Raw genomic sequence first — 19,833 nt, 5'->3', positions numbered from 1 at the left:
ACACAATTGCAACTCCCCGGCAACGGCGCCATTTTGATGATCGGATTTTTGTGTGGTCTAGAATTTCACAATAAAGACTCATTGCAAGTATAGTTTCTAAACTAACAATAATCCTTTCATACAAAAATTTGGTTGTCACAAGTGGCAAACCCCTAAAAATATAAACCGAAGTATTCAAACCTCGGGTCATTCTCCCTAGGAATTGCAATAAAGTATTCTTGTTATTGGTTATGAGGTATGTTTGGGGTTTTTGAGATAATGAACAAGAAATATAAATGGCAAAGGAATTAAACTAGCAACTAACAAAGCTCTTGGCAAGGTATGAGAATTAGAAGTCCCATCCTAGTTATCCTTATCAATTATGATGAGAGTTGTTCATTGCTCCCACTTGGTTAACCTCTAACCATGGAGGAAAGTCAAGTGGATGAATCAACTTAATTCCACAAGTCCTAGCCTACTCCTAAGGAAAGACTAGCTTAGTGGCATTCAAGTTAATTAGCAATCTCTAGTTATCATTCAACAAAGGAATTAGATAACTCAAGAATCACAAATTATTCAACCAAAGCCAAGAGGAGAAAATTCTACTCTAGCATCCTTTCAAGCATTTAATCAAACACTTGAAAGGCATAAAAGGAAAGTAAAATCAAATTTAAAGAATTATAGATCTACAGTTACTAATTGCAAAGAATTAACAACAATAAAACAAATCAACAACAAAGGAACATAGAACATGAATTGCATTAAAAGGAAAGTAGAAGAACAAGAGTGCATCAAAATAAAAGCAAAGAATTGCATGAATTAAAATCCAAAACTAGAGAGGGGAAGAGTAGAGGAGCAACAATTGATAAAGAAAAAGTAAATCAAAACATGAATTAAACCTAGATCTAGAGAAGAAATAAACTTAATCCTAATCCTAATTTTAGAGAGAAGAGAGAGCTTCTCTTTCTAGAAACTACTCTAAAACTAGATCTTGAATCCTAATTGTGTCTAATGAATGGAATCTCATGAATGAATGATGCCTTCCCCTTCAATCCTTGGTCTTTTAAGCATTTTGGTGCCAAAGTTGGTTCCAAACTGGGCCCACAGCCTCTGTGAATTCGCCGGGCACGATTTCACTTAAAAATCATGTGCCAGTATCGACGCGTACGCGTACAGCACGTGTACGCGTCCATGGGAAAAGAGTCCCTCAATAGAACCAATTCACTAGACCTACAAACAAGACTCGCTACAAACACACAAAAATTCTTCTAAATGTGCGAAACGAAGCATAAGATAATAAAGAAGAGAAGGAAAAGAGACTAACCTTTGTTGATAAACACGAAAGAAAACGAGTATAGTAGCGGCGATACACTCCAAGAAGGAAGGCTAAAGAATTTCCTTTGAAAAGGTGTAAGCAAAAAGTTTTCAGAAAGTGAAAGAAAACAGAAGAAAAGAGAGGGAAAAGCATTTATAAACATGCCAGGGGCAACTTGGTAAAAATCGATGCAATCATTAAGGAAATGCGCCGTTACCAATGTAACTGCTCCCACGTGTAAATGCAAAACCTATAACGGATGCGACGTTTGATTAGACCCAACTGTTGAGAAATTTGAATCACGTCGGTTCCAAAAATCACGTCGGTTTCTACATTACATCGGCTACAAGCTTGAGTTCAAATACTCGAGCCCAACTCATAAATGAAAGAGATTGGACTCGAGTAGGGGCACTGTTCATACTCTGACCCAACATTAAGACCCAAGTCCAAATAAGCCAAAAAGGCCCAATCCAAAGATTGGCCTTCGCTACTCACCGACCTCCTCAGAAAAGGTCGGATTCGACACAAACTCCACTTTAAGGAAGTCGGGATCGAAGGTTAGCTACCAGATAACCCTTATTCAAATAAGTAACTACCCCTAAAATCTCTCAACCCACTTCCAGGAGCCATATCTCAAGTTCCTTAAGATAAATGAACGGTTATCCACCTTAAAAGGTAGAACTACTCCAACGGTGGTTATTGGTTCACCACTATAAATACATTGACACCCCTCAGGTATCTCTAAATTCCAATACTCTCTAAACCTGCCAAACCTTTTGCTAACTTAGGCATCGAAATGTCTTTGCAGGTACTACCCCCATCCCATCACACATACAAGTCGGACGGCAGCTCCTAGACGTAAGCCAAGTCAGAAACTGCCTCCTTCTGACGTTTGGGCTAACCTTACAAGTCCAACCCATTAATCTCCGGTTACCCATTGTAACATTAAGTTTTAAGTGTATTCAATTTAAATTAACCATCATAAACTTATTATTATTAAAAGAAGTAGTGCATATTCTATTTTATAATAAATAATAAAAAAGTTGACATAATATTTTTTAAAAAATAGATACAACAAACGAGAATATTTATGTCAACTACTCACCTATATATAACATCAAAGATACAATTTTTAACATTTTGAAATAACTAGTAACAAATAGATAAGACTGATAATAACAATTATTAGCAAAAATCTTATTAATGTGTATGTCCTCTATTCAATTTTTATAAGTAAAAAGAAATTAAAATCACTAATGTATATGAAAAAGATAATAAAAATTAGAAAAAAAAGTTCTAAATGACTCCTAATAATATCTTTAACCATAAGCTGACCCTCAATAAAAATATCTGTCAATCCTAATTGATACTTAACAATAGATCAATTGATTAATGTGCCACATAGAAATATTCTATTATCTTAAGAGAGAGGTCATTAATAAAGAGATTAACAGTAGTCTCTTGTGTAATTAAAAATCAAATATAAAAAAATATTATTTTTAGAAACCTCATAGTCTTTTAAAAAAATTATCCAAAACCAAGATAAATATTCACCGTTAATTTGTGTCTAGTAAAAATTTATTGAAATTAATTTCTTTATTTATTTTTTGTCATAATGACACAAGCAAATAAGCCGCACTACAATTCCAGAAAATGGAAAGAGTATATTTTAATAAAATAATTAAATTTATCTTAATATTTTTAATAAAATTTAATGGTTGTCCTAATATTTGTGCACAATTAAAAAAAACACAATTAATTTGAAAAAGAAAGAGTATATGTTTGACATACTTTAGTAATAAATTAAAATAACTAGTCATTATTAAAATAATTAAACATGTTATAACAAAATAATTAAATTCATCACAGTAAAATAATCAAATATTTTTCAATAGAAAAATGAAATATATAATTTTATTGAATAACTAATTAATCGCTAAACTTTTAAATACATATAAGTATAACATAATTATATTATAATATTGCATCATTTGAGTGGTTATGGACTTCAAATGATTGCAACTTGTGTTAGTAAGTTTGAGTCGCATAAAGTATTATGTAGTGTTTGTTTTTAAAGATTAAGAACTAAATATTGTGTTTGGTGGTTAGAACTACAAGAAAATCACAATTTTGTTACGTTTTTAAAGTGCAGAAAATAGCTGAAAAAAGTATATTCTTAAAGTGTGACTATATCCTTATGAAATTAAAAAAAAAAAAATTTAATATATATTTTTACATGTACTCTAATGCACTCCAAAAATAATAAAAAACATTGACAAAAATATGTAAATATTATTTAAAAAAATTAATTAATAAAAATTAGTATTATATTAATAGAATTCAAACCAAATTAGGAGAATTTAAACTAAATTAGCCATATCATTCACTTATATCCAATATAGTTATAAAATGCATCCGGATAAATACAATCAATTGAGGTCTAATTTCATATCCCATATCAGTCAGCATTATCCCATTTCATTCAACTGAGCCTGGCGTGCCATCTCCAGTTAGTGTAATCTCGACTTAAGCATAGCCAACGCTCCAACCAGTTCTAATCCAATTGAGGACTCTCAATTTGATAGTTGAAGGCATAAGCAAGAGCTCTCTCCCTCTTCATTGTTGCTTGATGTTGCTTCTTCTCATTATTTAACTGGATTCTGAGCCCTTACTCTTGCCTGAACTCGAAGCAATGCTTGCATGCACTGCATTGTCATCTGCGCTTGCTTGCTCACATTATGTCCCCTTACAAGTGCTTGTAGCCTCACCAATCCCTTCAAAGCACGCAGTGCACGTTGAGCCTACACCATTCAATAACAAGTAAGACAAGAGTTAATTACATGTGTATGATTAAAAAGTGCAACAGTAGAGTGGTTGGCTTATTTATGGATTATGAAGCTGCAAAAGGACATGAATGTCAATAGTCTTACAAGGTATCTTCTATAGTAGGATTGAATCAGCAGCTGCGGCAGTCGCAGTGGCATGATTTCTATCCTTAACCACTGGAGTTGATGTGGTGCTACCCTCAATATTTGCTTCAAGAGAACTCTCTGCAGGAAAATGCTCAAAAGACACAACCTCTGCTGCTTTCTGCTGCCACTTCTCTTAATTCTCCTTCTGAAAGTGAAAAAATCCCATCATTGATCATCCATCAAATCTTAATTATCAATTATTTGGATCTAAAGAAAATTTTTTAAAGTTTACTTTATTCAATACGTTGAAAACTGATTTCTTAATACTTGAAAAAACCTTTTTGTTTTATGGTGATGGGGATATAACATAGGACGCACATGATGATCAAGGAGAATGATGTGATGGGTTAGGTGGTGTGATAACTAGCCTTAATTGTGTAAGGTAAGATTGTGATGATGCCATTACTTATGCCGCAGACTTTGCTGTCTCTTGGTTGTTGGGTTTTGAAGAAAGGATTCTAATAACTAATTGAAGAAATTTGTGCATTAGTACTTGAAAATCTTGCTTGAAACTTAAATGCTCATTATACAAGTACTTGAAAATCAGAAACCATAGCTACACAAAACACGTTGATCCTGAATCCAAGCACATAAGAAATATGTAGAAATGTAAAATAACTTAAAAAGGGACTCAGGAAGGATGGTAAGAAGGAGAACCTTGATTCCTACAATGTCACCAAGCATTTCATCTGTTGCAGTTATATTATATCCACGTTGTTGGGCCCATGATTTATACATCTGCATAACTATTGTAGCCCAATCCATGCTCTCAATACCCCTGGCCCCAGCCTGAACCTACATTAAATGATAAAACAAGCAGTTTCAACAGATTTTTGTGCAGCAAACTAACACCAAGAGCCATAGTGACATGGCAAATAGTCAGAAAATGGTAGGAAGGGCAAGCAGATTAATTAAGTACCACAGCAGCAACAAAGCAGAATAAGAGGTAGCTAGCAGCGGCAGCGATAAGCTTGTCAATAACTTGTCCAACCTATTCTCCTGACCAAAAAATGAAAAGACCATTTACAAGAGAACCTGACCACAGCTCATCAAAACCATTTACTTAAAGATAACTTGAAAAAGGCAATTTCACCTGACGTTACACTTCAATTTTTCTTTTCATTATTCTATTTCTCTTAGTTTTTTTTATCAGAACAGAAACACCCTGATTATTATACTTAGAACTTTCTCCAAATAAAATTAAAAACTATTCTATAAATATTAAAATTCAATTATTAAATAGATCACAATTATTTACATAAACGCATTTCACATACTTCCTACTGGAATAATCAACTATGAAAATAACCAAATTTGTCAGCGAGTAATCAAAGAGTGCTCCAATATTTTCAGCAATTGTAGGCAAAAGAAACAAAAAAAAGTTTAAAAAAAATTATACTTTTGAGATTTACAAGAGCTACAACACCTTAGGATCTAACCAGGTCAAGTTACACTTTGAACAACTGCTGTAACTCTAATTACACACACAAATGCAAAAATGCAAAATATAAAAAATTCAAAATGCAAAATCATAAAGAAGCAAAATGAAAAATATTCAAAATTATGCAAAGATTTCAAAACTTCAAAATCAAGGGTTGCATAAAAATGAATTCCATCAGAACTAAGTAGAACCAAAACCAATTCATCAGAAGCATTTACACAAATAGTACAAACGCAATCGTTGAACAAGATATGGGCATTGATTATCTTAGGGACCATTGCATTTAAACTCCAAGAAAACAATAGTTTAGAATCATTTAACAAAATCACAATGAAGCAAAATGCAGATCAACAAACCTTAACAAAAGAGATGCAAAATTAGAAAGCAAATCCGATCGAAGCAAGAACTAGAAACTCAAAAAATCAATAAACCCTAAAGTTCAGAACACCCAAACCCCATCCAAAAATAATCCACAGAACAATAAAAAAAATGAAAACACACCTTCGCTTGCCTGCTTTTACGTGCATTTTTCACTTTATTACTTAATTGGGCTCTATAATTTTCTCACTTCTATTTCTTAGATCTTGTTTTCATTTTGGGTGCATTCTTTATGTTTCTATATTTTCATAATGATTCTTTTACCCCTAATTTATATTTTTAAATTTTTTAGCCTTTTCTTTTGATATCTTTTCATCTTTTCCTCATCTTTCACGTTATTAACATATTCTTAAAAATTCTCAGGCATCATTCTTTTCATATTTACAATTCAATGTTAATAGTATAAGCTTAAACGTAACACTTTCATAAGTCCTTATTTTTGTCCATATACATTCATTGTAGGCATTCAAATATCATTCGAACATCATCAATTACACATTCAAGCATTTAAATTCATCAAGTTTCAATCAACAACATAATTTAGGTTTCTTGACGTATAAAAGGCCAATTATGCTAACTTAACACTTACCACAAATCCAAGCTTGTTAAACATCTCTTGGAAGATTTCTAACACTAATTCCTTCCTATATTTCAATCAAAATAATTTTAAGAGTTCGAAAGTCCTTATGACCGTATCATAATGGAAGAGAAAGGAAGAGATTTACTCACCCTTAAAGCTTGAAACTTGTAATTATGGAATCTTTGAAAAGGTGAAATCAAACATGATCTTCACTTTTGATGCACATATTGTAGAATTTTAAATTATGAGAGGGAGGAAAATCTTCTCACCTTTTGAGTTTGAAGGTGGTGTTTCTTTACTCCTTGATGTTCCTAAATATGATTTCCTAAACAAGAAAAATAATAAATGAAACATTCTCCATGGAAGCATATGCTCAAACCTTAATTGAAAGAGAAGAGAAGTCATTCTTCAATTTACCTTAAAGAAATTTATATGAAGATAAAGAAGAGGATAAGACAAAGAGATTAATCATAATAGAATTTTGATTTGAGCCTTAAACCTTTCACGGAGTGAGTTTGAAGTTTGATGAACATGGTGGTTTCTCTCTTTCTCTTTCCTTCTTTCTTAATTTTTTATGACGGTAATGATTATAAGAATTTGAGAGAGAAGTGATGATGTATTTTTAGGGAGTGATAATGTTGGAGTTTTAGTCAAAAGTTGAATTTTGGTGATGATTACTAATGATAGTGTTTATTTGATCACATATCTCCACTTTATCAGATTAAATAACTCACTTTCCAGTGTAAATGACACTTGATTCATAATTATCTTATCTCTAAAATATCTTTAAAATATTTTGGTGTAGTTAAACTAATGAGAGAGTATCGATAACTACTTTTTTTTTTATTTACCCAAACGGTATCCCCAACTAGACAGGTTAAAGACTAATGCGTCGCGGATCTGAGCTCCATTTAAGGATTTGTCACTGGCCAATGGGTTGCTGCATGCACAAGGCGGGGTTCGAACTCCCGACACTTGCTTAAGCGGATGAGTGAGTTGACCACTCGACCAACCCAAGTTGGTTATCAATAACAACTTTTACCAGTTAAATTTTAGACTCGGTAATTAGGGGTGGCAAAGCGGGCCGATCCGTCCAATTCGTATGACGGGCCGACCTACCCTGTTAACTAAAATGGATTCAAAATACTAACTCGTTCTATTTTATGACGAATTGGAGAGTTGACGGGTTAGTCCATTTGACTTTTTTTTTGAAAATAAATTTTATTAAAATTAACTAAAAAATAATAATTAAAAATCAAATACAAATAAAAAATAGTCAAATTATAATATAATTTTTTTCACTATCTTTTTTTTAATTTTTAACTTCAATAAAATTGTTCAAAATAATATTTGTCAATAAAACCATCTTCATTTTAAAAAATAAGTCACATAATTTGAGCAAATATACGAAATTATAAAATAAAATAAATAAAGTTAATAACTAAAAGAAGAATAAAAACAAAAATAAAAAAAAAGTGTTTGAAAATTCTATAATTATTAATTTTATAAAAGTAATCACTTTTTTATTTAATAAAAAAATAAAAAATAAAAATTTTTGACCCAGCGACTCGTCCCGTCCCGCCAAAACCCACCAATTTGGCGGTATGGGTTTGGCGAATTTTTTTAATTTGACGGGTTCCAAATCCTAACCTGATCCGTCTTTTTAGCAGGTCGGCCCGACGGGTTCAACCCGTTTTGCCACCCCTATGAGTAATCATATGATCTCAAAAGAGCTACATTTGATAAAAAATAAAAATTTTTGACCCAGCGACTCGTCCCGTCCCGCCAAAACCCACCAATTTGGCGGTATGGGTTTGGCGAATTTTTTTAATTTGACGGGTTCCAAATCCTAACCTGATCCGTCTTTTTAGCAGGTCGGCCCGACGGGTTCAACCCGTTTTGCCACCCCTATCAGTAATCATATGATCTCAAAAGAGCTACATTTGACTTTTAATGTGCTTATTGAGTAAAAAATAAAATATTATTATTATAGATTTGGGCCCAGCTTGTTAATCTGAAGCGCACAGTATCATGCGAATTTTGCAAAATCTAATTACAAAAGGCCTGAAAAGTCATTTTACAAAAAAATTGGGTTGTTACACTTGTTTTGCTATTTTGCTGTTTTAGGTCCTTCATGAGCATACTTAATTGTCGATTTGTTGGGAACATGTCAGATAGCTTTGGATTAAGCGTGTGTGTATTAACTCTAAATGAGAAATCTTTTACTGTCCAGTCATCTTGTCATATGCTATATAGCAATGGGCTTTGCAGTTTGCAGAAGACACTATTTATTTTTCTTGGGTGCCTTTGCATGGGATATGAGGTAGTCATCTTTATTACAATGTTAAACTTAATTAACAGGCACCTTCTTGCCGCTATTTGTCTTCCACATGGTGGTTCTTTTCTAACAACAAAATCAGTTTTTGCTATGTGTTGGTAATAATACAGACGTACGTCTTCTAATATGGCGAATCACATCCTCTTCAGGTTCTAGTTTCTCAACATCAGAGGGTTGATTTGTGACATGCAAAAATGAAAAATAACAAACTTTTTTTTAGCTACCCCTTTTTTTCAGCCACACTTCAAAAGCATCCCCTAAAGTGGTCAATGACCAAGCTTTTATGTAGGTGGTGATTGGTGACATATTTAGTCACGTTTCATACATTACACTTGTAAAACATCAACATAGATATAAATCGATACTTTTTTAAAGTGTGGCTAAATTTTTTTGTTTTAGTTACTCTTTTAAAGCGTTCCTATTTCTTGTAACTATTTTGGGGACATAGAAAAAACATGGCAACAAAATTTTCACAAAAAAAAAATAGATTTCTCTCTAATTTTTTCTTGAATTTAGTACTTTATCTCACTCAAAAAAGAAAGCTCTTGACATTTCTTTACTCAATTCACAGCAAAGAAAGCCTTAACGTTTGCATTTTTTACATTCTCAGAAAAGAAAGCCTTAATTGTCCAACCCTCCCTCATCATCGCTTATTCCTTGCGCTGCCATCTCCATCTCTTAACTCGTCGCGTCGTTGTCTCCATTTATGAACTCGTAGTGCCACCGTCCCCTTCTCCATTAGTCATCACCCCGTCAATCGTCGCCCTGTCCTCTCCCTCTTTGAAGTCGTCGCATCGTCGCCTCTCTCTCCCTCACTTATTGTGCCTCTATTTCCCTCTCTCAACCCTCCTCCTTGCCACCCTCACTGTTCAATATAGTGGTACTATGTAAGACCTTAGATTTTTAGAAATTAAATTTATGAGTTAATTAAGATTTATGATTTTATTTTTAAAAAATTATCTTATAAATAGGTAATTAAAGCTAAGATAATTATTGTTGGATTAAATTTAATTTTCAATTATTGCATTATTCCTAATTTTATTAAAAATACCTACTCTAACCCTAATTTCCTATTCCACACACACAAACCCTAATTTTTACCCTAACCTGACCCTAACCCATCACCCAACTGCCATCCATCTCCTTCACCACCCATACCTATGAAAAACAAAGAAAAAAGAGAGAAGGGGGAGCTCGAGGGGGGAAGAAGGAGAAGGAAAGTTAGGGGAAAGGGAGGGTGGGGACGGCACTGGTTGGTGTCACTACCACCGTTGCCGCCATCGTGTTGCCATTGGAGAGAGAGAGAGAGAGAGAGAGGAAGTAGCGCTGTCGTTCACGCTCATCACTGTGAGCTTCATCGCCAAGCTTCCATGGCCGTCACCGTTGAGCACGAAGAGGAGGAACTGCCGTCAATGTTCCACGCCGCCATGTCTCACCAAGTCATCACCGTCATGCTCTGTTATCATCATCGAGCTTAGTTGAGGAAGAGAGAGAACGTGACAGGAAAGGAAGGGGTGCTACTTATGTCGCTGTTGTTGTACCTCTTCCACTACTGCTCTCGTCATCGTCACCGTCGATGGAGCTCGTCATCGTTGGAGCCACGATTGTCTCCTTCAGAGCCGTTCCAGGATGGCACTACTGTTGGTAGTTGCCTCTGCTTCTAATTTAAGCACCCTACCAGAGATCTGTTGTCGTTCAGCTCGTTGGAAGACATCATCGGAGCTACCGCTGCTCCATTCTCTCACTTAATTATAAGTTTTTCCTTGTTCTGAACCCCTTATAGTCGCTGTTTTGTTATATTTTACTGAGGTTTCCGTGATGTTAATATCTCAGGGTTGAGTTATTGTGAGTATATGCTCCGTTTTTTACTGTCGCAACATTATGCTGGAACATCCGTGGATGTTGCGACTGCCGCTGCTGTGACTAAAAGGAGTTTGTCACGTAGTTAAGTTGTGATTGAGATAGGGGATTTTTCTCAAACCCAGTTTATTTCCAAGAATTGTTATAAATCGACATCGATATGAAAATATATTTATGTAATTATGTGAGTCTTATAGATTAAACCGAGTTGTTCAGGATGAATGCGATTGTTTACCTGATTGAATTATTGATTGATTGATATTGGAAATTTTGATTTTAAGTGATTATGTTGAGTTGGTTGTTGTTGAAGATGTTGGGGTGATGAGCGGATATTTTATACGCTTTTTGACATTATTTTCATATAGTTTTTACTATGTTTTATTTAAGTTTTATTAAGTTTTCATAGGTTTTAGTGAAAAATTCATATTTTTGGATTCTACTTTGAGTTTGTGTGTTTTATGGTGATTTCAGGTATTTTCTGGCTGAAATTGAGGAGCTTGAGCAAAAGTCTAATTCAGAGACCGAGAAAGCAATGCAGATGTTGTCAGGATCTGACCTCCATGCACTAAAAAGAGCTTTTCTCGAGTTACAGAAGTCCAAATGATGTGCTCTTAACGGATATGGAAAGCTAACATCAAGGGCTTTTCAGAAATATATAATAGTCCATATTTTGTATTGGAAATGAAGGCCCAAAACTGGTGTTCAACGCCAACCATCTGCCCCTTTCCTGGCGTTCAATGCCCACAAGGGGATGGCTGGTGTCCAACGCCCAAAAGGGGGTTCCTAGCCAGCGTTCAACATTCCTAAGGGACCCTAGCTCGTGGGAGACACTCAAGCTCAACCCAAACACTCACCAAGTGGGCCCTAGAAGTGGATTTTCTCACTAAAAGACTATCTTACCCTTCTTATGTAATCCTTAGTCATTAGATTAGTATATGAGAAGATAACCCTTGTTTATTTTCTTCTCTCTCCCATTCGAATTCCTCATTACTATTATGTACAATATGAGTCACTAACCTCCTAAGTTAGGGTTAGGAGCTCTGCTGAGTTTCATGGATTAATATTATTACTGTTCTACTTTCAATACAATTTTGATTCCATTCTCTTATGCATTCTCGTTTTTCATCTCATGAGTGAGGGTGACCCATGACAATCACCCTTGTTCTACTTAGGTTCCGTGCGATTCCTGACCTGGATAGCATTGAATTAAAGCTAGAGATTGCATTGTGGATTCGTATAGAGCATCTGAGCAACTTTGGATATGTGACATATAATCCTGTTGTCTATGGGTACGTGAGGTCTTTGTGGTGCTAAGGCTAGAGTCAGAGAAGCAACCCTCTCTGATCTGGAAGATCTGCCTTATCTGTGGCACCTTGAGTATGATCGCAAAGGGGAATGGCTTGCTTAGAGCTTCATCTTCTGCTACAGTGAGAAAACTAGAGGTGGCTTGATGAGAGGTGTTCATACCTTGGGTCGAGGTGTCCGACCCGGGATGTTCGACAGACAAAGCGACCGACTTCTTCAGGTCAGGACAACCCGACCTCTTCCCAAAGAGCTCGGTCAAGTCCCCAGGAAAGCCCAGAGAAGGGCCCAAATAGAGGAACACGCCTCAAATCCTAAGGCGGCCCAAGCCTATAGAGAGAAGGGCGGTTCCCTTGAAGATAAGATGACCTCACTTAAAGATAAGATAAAGATAAGATAAGATAACTAACTTATCTTATCCACAGAAGGCCACATCTCATCATTATAAATACACTGGAGCACCCAGGTATAACTGATACTCTGATTCTACTCAATACCTGTTTAATACCCTTGCTAACTTAAGCATCGGAGTCCCTTGCAGGTACCCCCACCCTCCAGGGATGAAGGATCAGCAGCACTTTCAGTCCCACAAGTCGGACACACCAGCTCCGGCCGCTATACACCTGCCGGACACGTCGGCTCCGACCAACACAAAAGATCTCGACCGAGATCGACCTATAATTTCAGGTAACCCTCGGAACAAGAGGACATGAGTCACTTCAACATGGTGGATTGCTGTAGTAGCAGAGGTTAACTTGATGAGAGGACATGAGTTAATCACTTATGGTTGCCATTGAATAAATCAGAAAGCTATTGGGATAGATAGTAAGAAAAGTTAATTTGGAAAGACAAAGCATCTCCGAAGCCTTAACTATTCGACCATCACTGTTTTTACAAATCAATCTGGTATTTCTGTCTTTATTTATCTTATGCATTTTCCAACAACATTCATCTTTTCAATCTGCCTAACTAAGATCTACAAGGTGTCCTCTACTTGCTTAAAACAATAATCCTCGTGGGATCGACTTTGACTCACCTCAGGTATTACTTGGATGACCCGGTATACTTGTCGGTCTATCAGTGCGAATTCTGTGGAGCTAGTTTCATGCACCATGGGCTTTGATGGTTAAGCTGGTTTCTCGAAATTGGTTTCTTGATTGTGTTGGAGACTATGAGAATCACCATTTACTTGGTTGAGTTGTGTTGATTGTTAAATTGAATTATGATGGTATGATTATCGAGATTTTTAGCTTATTTTGGTATGTTGAGAAAAGGGTTGAAAAATGTTAGTTTGGATGGGACTCTTGAAGGATGACAAAGTCCAGATTTTAGAGGAGATGCTGCCAAAATTTTTATAAGTAATTGAGTAAAATTGAATAATAAGAATAATGGAAGGTGGTGCTAATTTTATAAAAACTAGGGGCTTTGTTTTTAAACTTTATTTGGTTAATTTTGATTTAAGAATTATGTCTCGAGAACTTTTCAGTGAATTTAAAAGCAATTGAATTTGAGTGAAGAATTTTCTTTTTGTGATGCTTTAGAGAAGTTAAAGTATTCGAATTTGATTTAGCAAAAGGGATTGATTTCTGAGTCTTTTGGAAAAGTTTTAAACGTAATAATGAAACTAAAATCGATTTTGGAGAACTTGGTTAAATTGAAAGTGAATTTATTTGATTGATTCTAATTAACGAGTTACTGTTTTAGGATTTTAATAAATTTAAAGTAATGAGATTGACTATTCAAGGTTAAACAAGAATGAGTTCTACGATTTTGTTAATTTAATAATTTGGTTTATGATTTAACTCATTTGATTTTAAGATAACGGTTGAAGACCATGGGAATAATTTAAATTGAAATTGAGGATTATGGAAGTTTGGCTTGATAGCTTACAAAGTGATTAATCAAAGAATGATATATGAGATTAAGATTATGTTAATGATGAATTTGATAATGAAAATGATTATATTTGATGTTGAGGGATAGATATGATAAATTTAATGAGTCATTTTTCGATAAAGACTTGATTTGTGAGATGATGAGCGGATAATTTTATACGCTTTTTGGCATTGTTTTTAGGTAGTTTTTAGTAAGATCTAGCTAATTTTAGGGATGTTTTTATTAGTTTTTATGTAAAATTCACATTTCTGGACTTTACTATGAGTTTGTGTGTTTTTCTGTGATTTCAGGTATTTTCTGGCTAAAATTGAGGGACTTGAGCAAAAATCTGATACGAGGCTGAAAAAGGACTACAGATGCTGTTGGATTCTGACCTCCCTGCACTCGAAATAGATTTTCTAGAGCTATAGAACTCCAAATGGCGCGCTTTTAATTGCGTTGAAAAGTAGACATCCAGGGCTTTCCAACAATATATAATAGTTTATACTTTATTCGAGCTTAGACGATGCAAGCTGGCGTTCAATGCCAGTTCCATGCTGCATTCTGGAGTAAAACGCCAGAAACACGTCACAAACCAGAGTTAAACGCCAAAAATACGTTACAACTTGGCATTTAACCCCAATAAAAACCTCTGCACGTGAAAAGCTCAAGCTCAGTCCAAGCACACACCAAAGTGGGCCCCGGAAGTGGATTTCTGCACTAAGACTTATTTCTGTAAACCCTAGTAACTAGTTTAGTATAAATAGAACTTTTTACTATTGTATTGGAGTCTTCTTTTTGACCAGGTCTTTTTCCCTATTTTTGAATTCATATGACATTTGGGGAGGCTGGCCATTCGGCCATGCCTATACCTTGTACTTATGTGTTTTCAACGGTGGAGTTTCTACACACCATAGATTAAAGGTGTGGAGCTCTGCTGTTCCTCGAGTATTAATGCATTTACTATTATTCTCCTATTCAATTCAAGCTTATTCTTATTCTAAGATATTCGCTGCACTTCAACAAGATGAATGTGATAATCCGTGACACTCATCATCATTCTCACCTATGAACGCGTGCCTGACAACCACTTCCGTTCTACCTTAGATCGAGCACATATCTCTTAATCTCCATTCCGAAAGATCGGAGTCTTCGTGGTATAAGCTACAATTATTGGCAGCCATTCCTAAGATCTGGAAAGTCTAAACCTTGTTTGTGGTATTCCGAGTAGGATCTGAGATGGGATGACTGTGACGAGCTTCAAACTCGCAAGTGTTGGGCGTAGTGACAGACGCAAAAGGATCAATGGATCCTATTCCAACATGATCGAGAACCGACAGATGATTAACCGTGCTGTGACAGCTCATTTGGACCATTTTCATTGAGAGGATGGAAAGTAGCCATTGACAACAGTGAAGCCCTACATACAACTTGCCATAGAAAGGAGTAAGCATGATTGGATGAAGGCAGTAGGAAAGCAGAGATTCAGAAGGGACAAAGCATCTCCATACACTTATCTGAAATCCCCACCAATGATTTACATAAGTATCTCTATCTCTATTTTATGCTTTATTTATCTTTATATTCGAAAACCATCATAACCATTAGAATCCACCTGACTGAGATTTACAAGATGATCATAGCTTGCTTCATACCAACAATCTCTGTGGGATCGACCCTTACTCACGTAAGGTTTATTACTTGGACGACCCAGTGCACTTGTTGGTTAGTTGTGCGAAGTTGTGAAAAAGAGTGATACTAAAATGTGCGTACCAAGTTGTTGGCGCCATGAGATCACAATTTCGTGCACCAAGTTTATGGCGCCATTGCCGGGGATTGTTTGAGTTTGGACAACTGACAGTTCATCTTGTTGCTCAGATTAGGTAATTTTCTTTTCAAAAAATTTTCAAAAATATTTCAAATTTTTTTATTTGTTTTCATTTTTTGAAAAAGAAATTTTCGAAAAATCCAAAAAAATAATAAAATAAAAAAATCAAAAAAATATTTTTTGTGTTTTTTGTTTGAGTCTTGAGTCAAGTTTTAAGTTTGGTATCAATTGCATGTTTTTAAAAATTTGTGCATTTTTCTAAAACTCATGCATGGTATTCTTCATGATCTTCAAGTTGTTCTTGGTAAGTCTTCTTGTTTGATCTTCATATTTTCTTGTTTTGTGTCTTTTATTATTTTTCATATGCATTTTTGAATTCATAGTGTCTAAACATGAAAAATTTCTAAGTTGGGTATCTTGTATGTTTTTCTTTTCTTGAAAATTTTTCAAAAATAAGTTCTTGATGTTCATCATGATCTTCAAAGTGTTCTTGGTGTTCATCTTGACATTCATAGTGTTCTTGCATGCATCATTGGTTTTGATCCAAAATTTTCATGGTTTGGGTCATATTTGTGTTTTTCTCTCTCCTCATAAAAAATTCAAAAATAAAAAAATATTTTTCCTTATTTTACTCATAAATTTCGAAATCTTTTGGTTGATTTAGTCAAAAAATTTTAAAATGAGTTGTTTCTTGTTAGTTAAGTCAAGATTTCAATTTTAAAAATCCTATCTTTTCAAAATCTTTTTCAAAAATCAAATCTTTTTCATTTTTCTTTTATATTTTTGAAAATATTTTTAAAATTGATTTTCAAAATCTCTTTCTTAATTTTATTTCATAATTTTCGAAAACTTTACTAACAATTAATGTGATTGATTCAAAAATTTGAAGTTTGTTACTTTCTTGTTAAGAAAGATTCAAACTTTAAATTTTAGAATCATATCTTTTGATTTCTTGTGAGTCAAGTCATTCATTTTGATTTTAAAAATTAAATTTTTTTCAAAATAAATTTCAATCATATCTTTTCAAACATATCTTTTTCAAATCATATCTTTTTCAAAATCTTTTCTAACTTCTTACCTTTTCAAAATTGATTTTCAAAACTTTTTCAACTAACTAATTGACTTTTTGTTTGTTTCTTATCTTTTTCAAAACTACCTAACTACTTTTCTCTCTCTAATTTTCGAAAATTCCTCACTCTTTTCAAAATTCTTTTTTTATTAACTAATTATTTCAAATTTTAATTTTAATATTATTTCTTCTCTTAATTTTCAATAATCACTAACCATTTTTCAAAAACAATTTTTGAATTTCTCTCTCTCTCATCTTCTTCTATTTATTTATTTAATTACTGACACTCTTCTCTTTATCTTAAAAATTCGAGCCCCCTCTTCTTCTCTGTGTTCAAATTTTTCTCTTCTCCTTCTTCTATTCTTTTTCTTCTACTCACATAAAGGAATCTCTATACTGTGACATAGAGGATTCCTCTTCTTTTCCGTTCTCTTCTTTTTCATATGAGCAGGGGCAAGGACAAGGACATTCTTATTGAAGCAGATCCTGAACCTGAAAGGACTCTGAAGAAGAATCTAAGAGAAGCTAAAGCACAACAATTCAGAGAAAACCTTACAGAGAATCTCGAAAAAGAGGGAGACATGGCCGAACCCAATAATAATGCAAGGAAGATGCTTGGTGATTATACTACACCTACTTCCGATTTTTATGGAAGAAGCATCTCAATCCCTGCCATTGGAGCAAACAATTTTGAGCTGAAGCCTCAACTAGTTTCTCTAATGCAACAGAACTACAAGTTTCATGGACTTCCATCAGAAGATCCCTATCAGTTTTTAACTGAGTTCTTGCAGATCTGTGATACTCTTACGACTAATGGAGTAGATCATGAAGTATACAGGCTCATGCTTTTCCCTTTTGCTATAAGAGACAGGGCTAGAACATAGTTGGACTCACAACCTAAAGATAGCTTGGACTCTTGGGATAAGCTGGTCACGGCCTTCTTGGCCAAGTTCTTTCCTCCTCAAAAGCTGAGCAAGCTTAGAGTGGATGTTCAGACCTTCAAGTAAAAAGATGGTGAATCCCTCTATAAAGCTTGGGAAAGATACAAGCAGTTGACCAAGTGTCATTCTGACATGCTTTCAGAGTGGACCATTCTGGATATATTCTATGATGGTCTATCTGAGTTTTCTAAGATGTCACTGGACCATTCTACAGGTGGATCCATTCACCTAAAGAAAACGCCTGCAGAAGCTCAAGAACTCATTGACATGGTTGCAAATAACCAATTCATGTACACCTCTGAGAGGAATCCTGTGAGTAATGGAACGCCTTAGAGGAAGGGAGTTCTTGAAATTGATGTTCTGAATGCCATATTGGCTCAGAAAAAAATGTTGACTCAGTAAATCAACATGATATCTCAGAGTATGAATGGATGGCAAAATGCATCCAACAGTACTAAAGAAGCATCTTTTGAAGAAGAAGCTTATGATCCTGAGAACCCTGCAATGGCAGAGGTGAATTACATGGGTGAAGCCTATGGAAACACCTATAATCCCTCATGGATAAATCATTCAAATTTCTCATGGAAGGATCAACAAAAGCCCCAACAAGGCTTTAATAATGGTGGAAGAAACAGGCTTAGCAATAGCAAGCCTTTTCCATCATCTTCTCAGCAACAGACAGAGAATTCTGAGCAGAGCCCCTCTAGCTTAGCAAACATAGCCTCTGATCTATCTAAGGCCACTTTAAGTTTCATGAATAAAACAAGGTCCTCCATTAGAAACTTGGAGGCACAACAGCTGAGTAAGAAAGTTATTGAAACTCCTCCCACTACTCTCCCAAGCAATACAGAAGAGAATCCAAAAAGAGAGTGCAAGGCCATTGATATTATCAAAATGGCCGAACCCAAGGAGGAAGGGGAGGATGTGAATCCCAATGAGGAAGACCTCATGGGACGTCCTCCAAACAGAAAGGAGTTCCCTATTGAAGACCTAAAGGAATTTGAGGCTCATATATAGACTATAGAGATTCCATTAAACTTTCTTCTGCCATTCATGAGCTCTAAGAACTATTCTTCCTCTAAAGAGGATGAGGATGTAACTAAAGAGCAAGTTGCTCAATATCTAGGGGCCATCATGAAGCTGAATGCCAAGTTGTTTGGTAATGAGACTTGGAAAGGTGAACCTCCCTTGCTCATTAGTGAACGAGATACATGGGTTTAGCAAACTCTACCTCAAAAGAAACAAGATCCTGGTAAATTCTTAATACCATGTACCATAGGCACCATGACCTTTGAGAAGGCTCTATGTGACCTGGGGTCAGGTATAAATCTTATGCCACTCTCTGTAATGGAGAAGCCGGGGATCTTTGAGGTACAAGCTGCAAGAATCTCATTAGAGATGGCAGACAAGTCAATAAAACAAGCTTATGGATTGGTAAAGGATGTGTTGGTAAAGGTTAAAGGCCTTTACATCCCTGCTGATTTCATAATTTTAGACACTGGGAAGAATGAGAATGAATCCATCATTATTGGAAGACCCTTCCTAGCCATAGCAAAAGCTGTGATTGATGTTGACAGAGGTGAACTAGTCCTTCAATTGAATGGGGACTACTGATGAGCGGATAATTTGTACGCTTTTTGGCATTGTTTTTAGTATGTTTTTAGTATGATCTAGTTAGTTTTTAGTATATTTTTATTAGTTTTTAGTTAAAATTCACTTTTCTGGACTTTACTATGAGTTTATGTGTTTTTCTGTGATTTCAGGTATTTTCTGGCTGAAATTGAGGGACCTGAGCAAAAATCTGATTCAGAGACTGAAAAGGACTGCAGATGCTGTTGGATTCTGACCTTTCTGCACTCGAAGTGGATTTTCTGGAGCTACAAAAGCCCAATTGGCGCGCTCTCAATGGCGTTGGAAAGTAGACATCCTGGGCTTTCCAGCAATATATGATAGTC

The 19,833-nt window shown here is 35.1% G+C and overlaps 1 long non-coding RNA gene across 3 annotated transcripts; it reads right to left on the bottom strand.

Annotated features, from left to right (window-relative positions):
• Positions 1–3,653: 3,653 nt before the first annotated feature.
• Positions 3,654–7,326, bottom strand: LOC107470199 (uncharacterized). Of its 3 annotated transcripts, XR_002368924.2 has the most exons (7): positions 7,083–7,326; positions 6,935–6,990; positions 6,675–6,729; positions 5,186–5,265; positions 4,924–5,061; positions 4,225–4,411; positions 3,654–4,095 (listed from the first exon to the last, which is right to left on the bottom strand). It is a non-coding gene; the product is annotated as an uncharacterized LOC107470199 (long non-coding RNA). The 3 variants fall into 3 exon arrangements; XR_001588369.3 differs by lacking the exon at positions 6,675–6,729 and having other exon boundaries at positions 7,083–7,324; XR_008003810.1 differs by lacking the exon at positions 6,675–6,729 and having other exon boundaries at positions 7,165–7,324.
• Positions 7,327–19,833: the final 12,507 nt, after the last annotated feature.

Source organism: Arachis duranensis, chromosome 10 (genome assembly GCF_000817695.3).
Source record: "Arachis duranensis cultivar V14167 chromosome 10, aradu.V14167.gnm2.J7QH, whole genome shotgun sequence".
In the NCBI taxonomy this organism is placed as follows: Eukaryota; Viridiplantae; Streptophyta; class Magnoliopsida; order Fabales; family Fabaceae; genus Arachis; species Arachis duranensis.
The sequence above is the reverse complement of the archived record's forward strand: the minus strand, read 5'-3'. Positions and strand labels throughout refer to the sequence as shown.